The following is an 8864-nucleotide window of genomic DNA, read 5'->3' on the forward strand; positions in this document are numbered from 1 at the left end:
ACCAGGGTGAGGGGTGGTGGGAGGCAGAGTTTGCACATTCTGCCACAGTTTTGGGGGTTACTGTTTAAATACTGCACAACAATGGGAATTGAGAATCAGAGGTGGCCAAGACAAACAAGAATCAAGAAACAAAAGTTTCTTTAATCCTCTTGCTGATAAGTAGACAAGCAAGACAAAATCATAGAATCATAGAATGGTTAGAGTGGGAAGGGACCTTAAAGATCATCGAGTTCAAACCCCTGCCATGGGCAGGGACACCTCCACTAGAGCAGGTTGCTCAAAGCCCCATCCAGCCTGGCCTTAAACGCTTCCAGGGATGGGGCATCCACAACTTCCCTGGGCAACCTGTTCCAGTGCTTCACCACCCTCACAGGAAAGAATTTCCTCCTAATATCTAGTCTAAATCTCCCCTCTTCCAATTTAAAACCACTACCCCTTGTCCTGTCACTACATTTCCTGACAAAGAGTCCCTCTTTGGCTCCCCTGTAGGCTCCCTTCAGATATTGGAAGGCTGCTATGAGGTCTCCCCAGAGCCTTCTCTTCTCCAGGCTGAACAACCCCAGCTCTCTCAGCCTGTCTTCACACGGGAGGTGCTCCATCCCTCTGATCATCTTTGTGGCCCTCCGCTGGACCCGTTCCAACAGGTCCATGTCCTTCCTGTGTTGAGGACTCCAAAGCAGGACACAGTATTCCAGGTGGGGTCTCAGGAGTGCAGAGTAGAGGGGTAGAATCACCTCCCGCGACCTGCTGGCCACACTTCTCTTGATGCAGCCCAGGATGCAATTGGCTTTCTGGGCTGCCAGTGTGCACTGCTGGCTCATGTTGAGCTTCTCATCCACCAACACCCCCAGTGCATAAATGCACTACATAATTTGCACTGCATAATTTGTTAACAAGGAAATTACAATTTTGGGGCTTTTTACCACTAGAACAATTTATTTCTCTCAGAATCCATATGCTTTCTATGAGAATATTGTCTTTCGAAGTCTGTTTTGTATGCATACAAGATCAGTGGCTGAAACTATTAGGCGTTTATAACAATTAAGCCTGAGTTAGCTTGTATATCAATTACATCCTGTCATTAAAAATATAGCTCATTTTACATTAGGCTGGGGCTTAGTCTTATGCAGTTTCTTTCTGCTCAGTACTTGGGTCATTGCATATCACAGGAGGGGGATCCAATTTAAGTTTTCCAATGATCTTACATACGGAGAAGAACATAAAACTCAAATTGCATTTCCCAAATTTCATGTATGAAAATCCATTATGGAATTAATCACAGCCAGGTTTGATACCTTTTAGGATCTTCTTTCAATTTCCCTTCTTCTTCTCTCATTTAATGCATTTCAAGAACCACTTCCATTTTTGGAAAAAGCTGTTACACTGTTAATTGGCTTTCTCCCCAGGAGAAATGTGAGTAAGGTACCTTTATAGAACAGTGCTTATTAGAACACGATACAGTGACTACAATTTCAATAGGATACATCATTCATTTTGTCTAGTCAAAAACTTAGACCTAACCATTCTGGGGCTAAACAGTCTCAAGGTTCCAATAAATAGCATTTCTTCCAGGAAACTTCATTTTATTAGCTCCCTAATCTATATGTAATAAAAGGAGTCCATGATTCTTCCTGTTTCATGCCACTACACACTTCAATTAGAGCTTTCTGTGTTTCTAAAATTACCTGTTCTCAAACTGTAATTTACATTCTTAATATGTCAAGTCAGATACTGCCTTTCTTTTACACATTTGGCCTCATTTATTTTAATCCAGATATAGCCAAGTTTGTGTCAACAGCTGGATAAAATAAACCATGTACAATCTTCCTTCCTCATCCTGTTCTCCCCCAGCAGTGGTTTTGTGGAGTTTGTGTAAGACAAGTATTAAGGAAGGAGCTGAACCATTATCCTCATTTGAGTCATAAAGAATGAGTTTTGCTGTTATTTAATTGTTTGGAAGCTACTGGCTCTTCCTTGACACAGACACTTTTTCAAGCTAGTGCCAAGAGTCCCATGTTCTGTTAGTTTTCCATTAGCTCTTGGTATGGGGATGCTGTGAACCCCAGCTGTGGGCATCTTCATCTGGCACCAGGGCTGTGTGGTGACAGGATGAAGGGGCTTAAATTTGCTGAATTTGGTCTGAACTTCATACCTCACAGTGTGGAAGTTACCTGGGGTGCAGACTCTACTGCATGTTAGGTAAGGGACAAGCCTAAAAACCACGAAATTCTGCTTGTCTTCTTAGATGCCTAAAAAGAGATTATGCAAGGTATTGACATTGGAGAAACTGATTCAAAAAGCTCCTGATGGGTGTTTACCCAATAAAGAGGAGCTGCCTGATCCCAAGGTTGTGTAAATTGCATTAGAGCAGCTACTTCTAGATTCAGAAAGTTTTTTGTAGGACTGAATTTAAGCTGCCACGGCACATCACAAAAGCTACCTTAATCTTTCCAGAGCCATACATAACAATCTTTTGTTAATCTACTTCAGTGCAATTGCAATATAAATGCAATCCTGAAGATAAGCTGCATCTTACCCTGAAGGGTGACTGCACTGACAACTGGCAGGCACAAGTACCTCGCTCTGTTCTCAGGGAGTATATGGCACAAAAAGGTGAAATTATTTTATCCTCAGGCTCCCTTCACATGCTCAAGAGAAGGTCTCAGCTGGCCACAAAGGGTCAGATTCTGGCCAGCAGCATAAGCAGGGAGACACTTATTAGCCAGAAAGTAGTGGGAGTGTTATGTGGGTGAATTTTTTCACATTAGCAGATACCAGGGATTCAAAGTGTGACAGGTCAACCCAGGGCACTAAATGCACTTACTTTCGGTCAGAGGGAGGGACTATCCTGCCTATAGATCTTCCTAATGGCCCCCTGGGTCAAGCAAGCTTTCAAGCAAGCAAATGGGCAGCCCTTATCATCTGCAAAGCTGTCAAATATGCTCTTTGGCTGATGGTAGGAACTGCTGACCTGTGAGTTATATTGCTCCAGTTGGTTGTACCCAAGAAAAAATTAAAATTCCTGTCAAATATCTTTGCTTAGGCCCTTACTGTGCCCTGCTGGGCTCCCCCTGTGAACCTGCCAAGCCAAGTTATGTAGATGCTGGCATTCATTAGTATGCACACAGGCTAATGCAAAACAACCTGGAAGCAACAGGATATTGCAGTGCTATAGTGCCAAACCCTTCACAACCTGGTCAATGTTGATGGTGCGGTTAGTTCTGCATTGATTAATTTACGAAGCGAAACCCCTACAGCAAGTGAGTTTTGTGGCAAAGCGCTCACTGCCACAGTGCCTGCCAGAATTGTGCATCTGTGTAAAATAATAAATAGGTCACAGGCAAACTGCAGGTGTAAGCATGTGCCACCCAAACAGTCTGCTGTGCAACAAACATGTACAGGGTGGCTGCACACCGCACAGGGTAGACTCTGGAAAGTTTTTATGTTATGCTAAGTCTTGTCCCTCCCCAACACAGCGGTATGTAGTAAAAACAATGTTGGAGGCTCTTGTCCATGCTCCCTGACCTCACTCTGCAAGATCATGTGTGTGCTCCACCATACAGATCCATATTGTCGACTGTAGGTGCCAGTGGGCTTTGGGCTGCTGGTACCTGCTCTGTGTAAAGGTAAAGGACTGGCTACAGAATCCACACATGCTGCTGATCAATGGTGGGATTATGGTGGCAAATGAGACAGATGCCCTGATGCTCGCTCACCCATATAGCAAAAAGTGATTTGCTTGAACCCATCCTGAAAGCTTCCATGGTCTCTTCACATCCGTGCAACTGGGTGAGGGCAGGGCTTATTCCTCTGCTCTGATAAGTTAGCTCAACCACACGTCTTATATCCTCTTTTAAATGCGTGGGGGGGATTACGTCTTTGTGTATTTTCTATACACTGTCAAAACAAATGAAAGAATTTGGTGGTGAAAACCATGCACTAACTCCTCCTGCCTTAGTCCAGCTCCCCAAGCCTCCTGCAAAAACTTGTTTTAAAATGCAGAACTGGGCAAATTCAGCAAGACTGGATTTGTGCTGATGTCCAGACACACCTTGAAATGAAGAGACTGTCAAAATGCTTCCTGTCTGATCCTATCACGTTGGCTTCTCTTCTGCTCTCGTATCCACCCACCTTCCAAGCTCTGTTTCAGAAAACTGTTTAAAATGTTCTGAAAAGCCATTTTCCTTCTTTCCTGGCAGCTGATGACTCACAGGTTTTTAGCCATTTGTAAAGCTGAGCGGCCAAGGGCTGACACAGAACAAGAAGGCAAACATCCCCAACCCTCCATCGACCAGTGTCCCAGTCCTTCCCTGGCATGCATGGGCAACAATTGTACATCCAGGGACAATCCTATGTGACATGTTGAGCATAAGCTCCCAATGAAACTGGTTCGCTCACTAGTCCAAAGTCCTTTTCAATACACGGCTGTTATGAATATGATTCCTCTAGTCAGACACGTGACCTACATTCTGGATGATAAATGACAATGCCTTTGGATGTGGTAAAAGTATGTGTGTCTTAGTTGCTCTCTACCTTCCAAACCAGTTCAAGTTAGTCTGTAAAATTGATCTAAGTGTCTCGTTTTCTATTCCTATTTTCTATTCTATTTCTATATATGCCATCTGCATGTTTTTCCTTTAATAGTTTTATATCTTCTTCTACATTATTAATTTAGCAGCATTTGGTGAAGAAGAAATCCCCTGGAGATGCACAGAAGATCCCAGAGAAAGATTTACACTTGCTGCATTCTATCTGTTGTAAGACATTTAGTAGCCAGTTTACAGCTTTGTTATCTAAGATCACTGTTGCGTAAAACTAAGGCACACAAATTGATCACATTTTTTGTTCGCACAGTTTTCTCTATAAATCAGGCCAATAGTCCATTAAAAAATTGTATTGTATTTATTTGACAAGACCCATTTTTCATAAAACCATAGTTTTATTCTTGACTGCTTGCATACCATACCAGTCTTAATACCATACCATACCATACCAGCCTTAATTTTTCCTGGCACAAATTTCAGGCCCTTTGCCCTATAATTTTCTAGCTCCTGCTATTTGGCCTCTTTCACTGGTCTTACTCCAGAATTCCAAGAGGTGTTAAAATAATCAATCACTGAAGGGACCTGAGCTAATTCTTGTATTGTTCTTGAATGAAGATATCTGTCTTACCTTCCATCAGCTCCAGGTTCACTTACACATGCACAAATGTAAACGCATGTAAAAAGACACTCACTTGTTGCACTTCATAGCATTTTATCTGTTTTGACTGTCATCTTATCACAGCAGAGGTTTATTTTATACTTAACGCATATAGTTAAGTCTATAGTATATAGTCTATATATATAGACTATATAGTATATAGTATATAGTATATAGTCTATACTTATTTTATACTTATTTATTTTATACTTAACAACCATTTCAGGTGAAGCTTCTGGGCTTTAATAAAATAACAATTGCTAGTGAAAATCCATGCACATTAAAAATCTGCCTTGAAATGTTCTCGTTTATTACAGTCATTTTTGGCAGATACTTGTCTAGCAATTTCTCAGCTCCTTCATGTCTCTGTAGAATGAAGTTGTTACAGCTTCTCAGAGTTTGTTTCTTATCTTATAGTTACTAGTGGGGTGACTGAAGTTAGTAAACCAATGCATTGGTTTACTCTGGCCACAGTGAAGTGTGATATTCAGTATAATGCCTCTGCCAAATGCAGTTTAGTGGAGGTAGGGAAATGTTGCAAATCTAATTGTCAATACATTCAAATGTATGTGTTGCTGCAAACTGAGTTCTAAATCCGACTTTCAAGTATCTCATTCCTCAGTCCCTGGTGCAAAAGACTAGAAATTTTGCAGGGGTTTAATTTTCAATTGCTCACATAATCAGTTCTTCTGTACTGTTTGCTTTAATATGAAATTATATACATGACACACTTTTCCTTTTTTTTCTCAAGAGCCCCAGTTGTCCTATTATCACAAAATATTCTCATAGAAACTGTTGAAAATTGGAGCTTTTGACACATAAAAAGATATGGGAAGGAGTTGTAGAAAAGGGAGATTTCCTGTAAATCTGAAGAGAAATGAAAGACTTAAAGATTTTTTTTGACCTGTGAATGTTTCATTTCACCATTTGCAGCTCTTTGAGGTGTGGTGATTCATATTTCTCTGGCTCACTGGTGACTTAGGGCAACCCCTTCAAAATGTAGATGTGCTGTCAAGATTGTCTTCTGTATGACAAAGACAAGCATGAAATAACAGAAATAAAATAGGAATTTGAACATGCAGTGGGCAAATGGCACAAGGTCTTTTGTCAGCCTCTGACTTTGAACAATAATGTAACAATGAAATAACATGCCACGATAAAAGCTGCGGCAAGTTTGCCTTTGCTGGCATGTTTTGAAAACAGTGGATTATCACATACACTGCTTTCCTCAGTCAGTACAAGACTATTTCTGCTACAGTCACATAAATGGGATTCTTCCTCTAATATGTCCAGCAAGGTCACTGTGATCATATCACTGCTTCTTTTTGCTGCTTATAAGATCATTGTGACTTACTATGAATATGGCTAAGAAAAGGCACATGTACACTCAAGGCATTAAAAGGCACTATTTCTTTTCCACCCAAGTGATGTGAGTAACAAAGCATCTGTTCTTTATACGTTTCTGCTGCAGGCAATGATCACACCAGATCTTACAAAGAAATGAGTGCATGAGCAGCTGCATGGGTGTACTGCTGTTAGAGAAATGGTCCAGAACTGGCAATTTTAGGTAGTTGCCTCCTTAAGAAGTCTGGCACTGTTGGAAAATATCTCATAGTGCCACTGAGTGTATACTGCCAGGGTGTATTGTGTGGGAGATCCCATCCTGAACAATGAAACTCAATTTTATATACATTTAATGACTTAGCTTTTTGTCCAGAATAGCTGGTCTGGAAATTGAATACCATGAGGAGCAAAATAATTGCTCAGCTGGGCTTATTGTTTTGATTCAGGTTAGAAATCTTATGTATTTTACTAACCTAGTTTATACATTTTGTGAATTTATAATATGATCCTTTAGTGCTTTATCTAATGCACTTCTCACTCATGTAATTTTTTAAAAGATAATACATTGTTTCACAAAAGATTTTGGCATTTAACAGATAGCTGAGTTTCTTTTAATGCACAGCTTAATATATTTCAGACTAGGAAAGAAGGTTATTCCATGTCAACACCATGAGGAAAAAGTATTTTTAACAAAAAGGTGAAGTAATTATTTGGTTACAGAGAAGAGAGGAGAAAACGCCTATTTATTATTGTTTGGAAGTTCTGTGTGTTAAGTACCTAATAGCTCAAATTTTATTAGTTCCGTACAGGATAGCAATATTTTTGGCTATGAATTTGAAGGGGTTTTTTGTTAGATTTTTGAGACCTGGGAGAATGATTTTTCGAGCTTGTGAAGATCTACTTCTAACACTTAAAAATTGAAAGATGGGTGAACAATTAAGACATCCTCTAATGAGAAAGACTGTCTTGTGCCACAAAATATGTATTTGTAGTTCTACTAATGGGAGGTTGAACTTCATTGTTACCCTCCAAAATAGGCAAGGATAGCAAAGATTTGGTCATAGTGTTTTCACATCCGTAATGTGAACTTCCTGATATTTGCAATTTTCCTTTATATCCCTGCAGTCTGTCTTTCACTTCCAGCCCTGTTATCTCCACTAGGCTCCGGGACAGTGCTTTCACCTCTGCACCCAAAGTCCTCTAACCCTCAGGGCCTTGCACCAAGGCACTGTAAATACCTGTTAGGTACGACATGTTGGATTTGTGGTGGGACACTGATGGGTTAATTGTCTTTCTTTTTCCACCTCCTGCTTTGTAGCTTTAATCTAAAACTACTAGGGACCACATTGCTTAGTAGATAACAATAGGAGGCAGCTGGTCATTTAAACAACTAATAAACATTACCCAACGATTGACATCCCAAAGCCTAATGAACAATTAGCATTGCAATATTTGCACCTCCTCATAGCCTGCTCCAATCAACATTAGCCTGAACAGTGACAATGGGGAGACTGAGGGGGCCTAGTGAAACCATATTGTTACCTGGAAAGGTATTTGGGATTTCCTTGTTGCTTTGAAGGAGATGCTCTTTCAGTTGCTAGGAGAGCTTTCCTTTTCTGTTCTTTCTGCCTTTTTTTTAAATTCACTTTTGCCAAGCGATGACATTTTCTGTTAGTGTTGATGTGTGCTGTCAGCTGTGGATCCTTTGAATAAATCTGTGTGCATGTAAGCCTGCCTCCTTATTTGCTGTGCTATGAGGCTAAACTATTGTTAAGTGTCAGGATCGGGGAGAGGAGGGGGTGAGGGTGGGGTGTTGCTGTAGTATTAAATATTAGGAAGATACTTAAATATCTTCCTTCATCTTCCCCTATTTTTCTGGCAAATGAGTCACTATTCTTTATTCCTATTATAAGACACAAGTTCTTGTAATCATTTAGGTTTTGAAGTCACGGTTTGGAAGAGAGAGAAAGAAGAAAACAAAATTTATCCCATTACAATCAAATCCCTAGTTATCATTTTGGACTGGCAGTGTCAGAGAAGGAGATTTCAGGAAGGGTTCGGACTGAATTGGTCTCTAGAGCATCAGCCACTCTCAGACCTTACCTTGCGATCTCAGTCCTAAGCAGGCCATGCACTTCATGCTCTGAGACACTAAGCGAGCTGGAGGTGTATCTCCACCTTTGCTCTTGTTTTCTGGCAAGGAACAGCTCTTGACTGCAACAAGGAAGAAGTGTTTTTTCATTTTTCTAGGTGGGAAAAAAGAATTTAAAAGAAGAAAGTGCTTTCACCTAAACACCTAAGCTTAAAGAATCTTAGAT

Source organism: Numenius arquata, chromosome 11 (assembly GCF_964106895.1).
Source record: "Numenius arquata chromosome 11, bNumArq3.hap1.1, whole genome shotgun sequence".
NCBI classification, from domain to species: Eukaryota; Metazoa; Chordata; class Aves; order Charadriiformes; family Scolopacidae; genus Numenius; species Numenius arquata.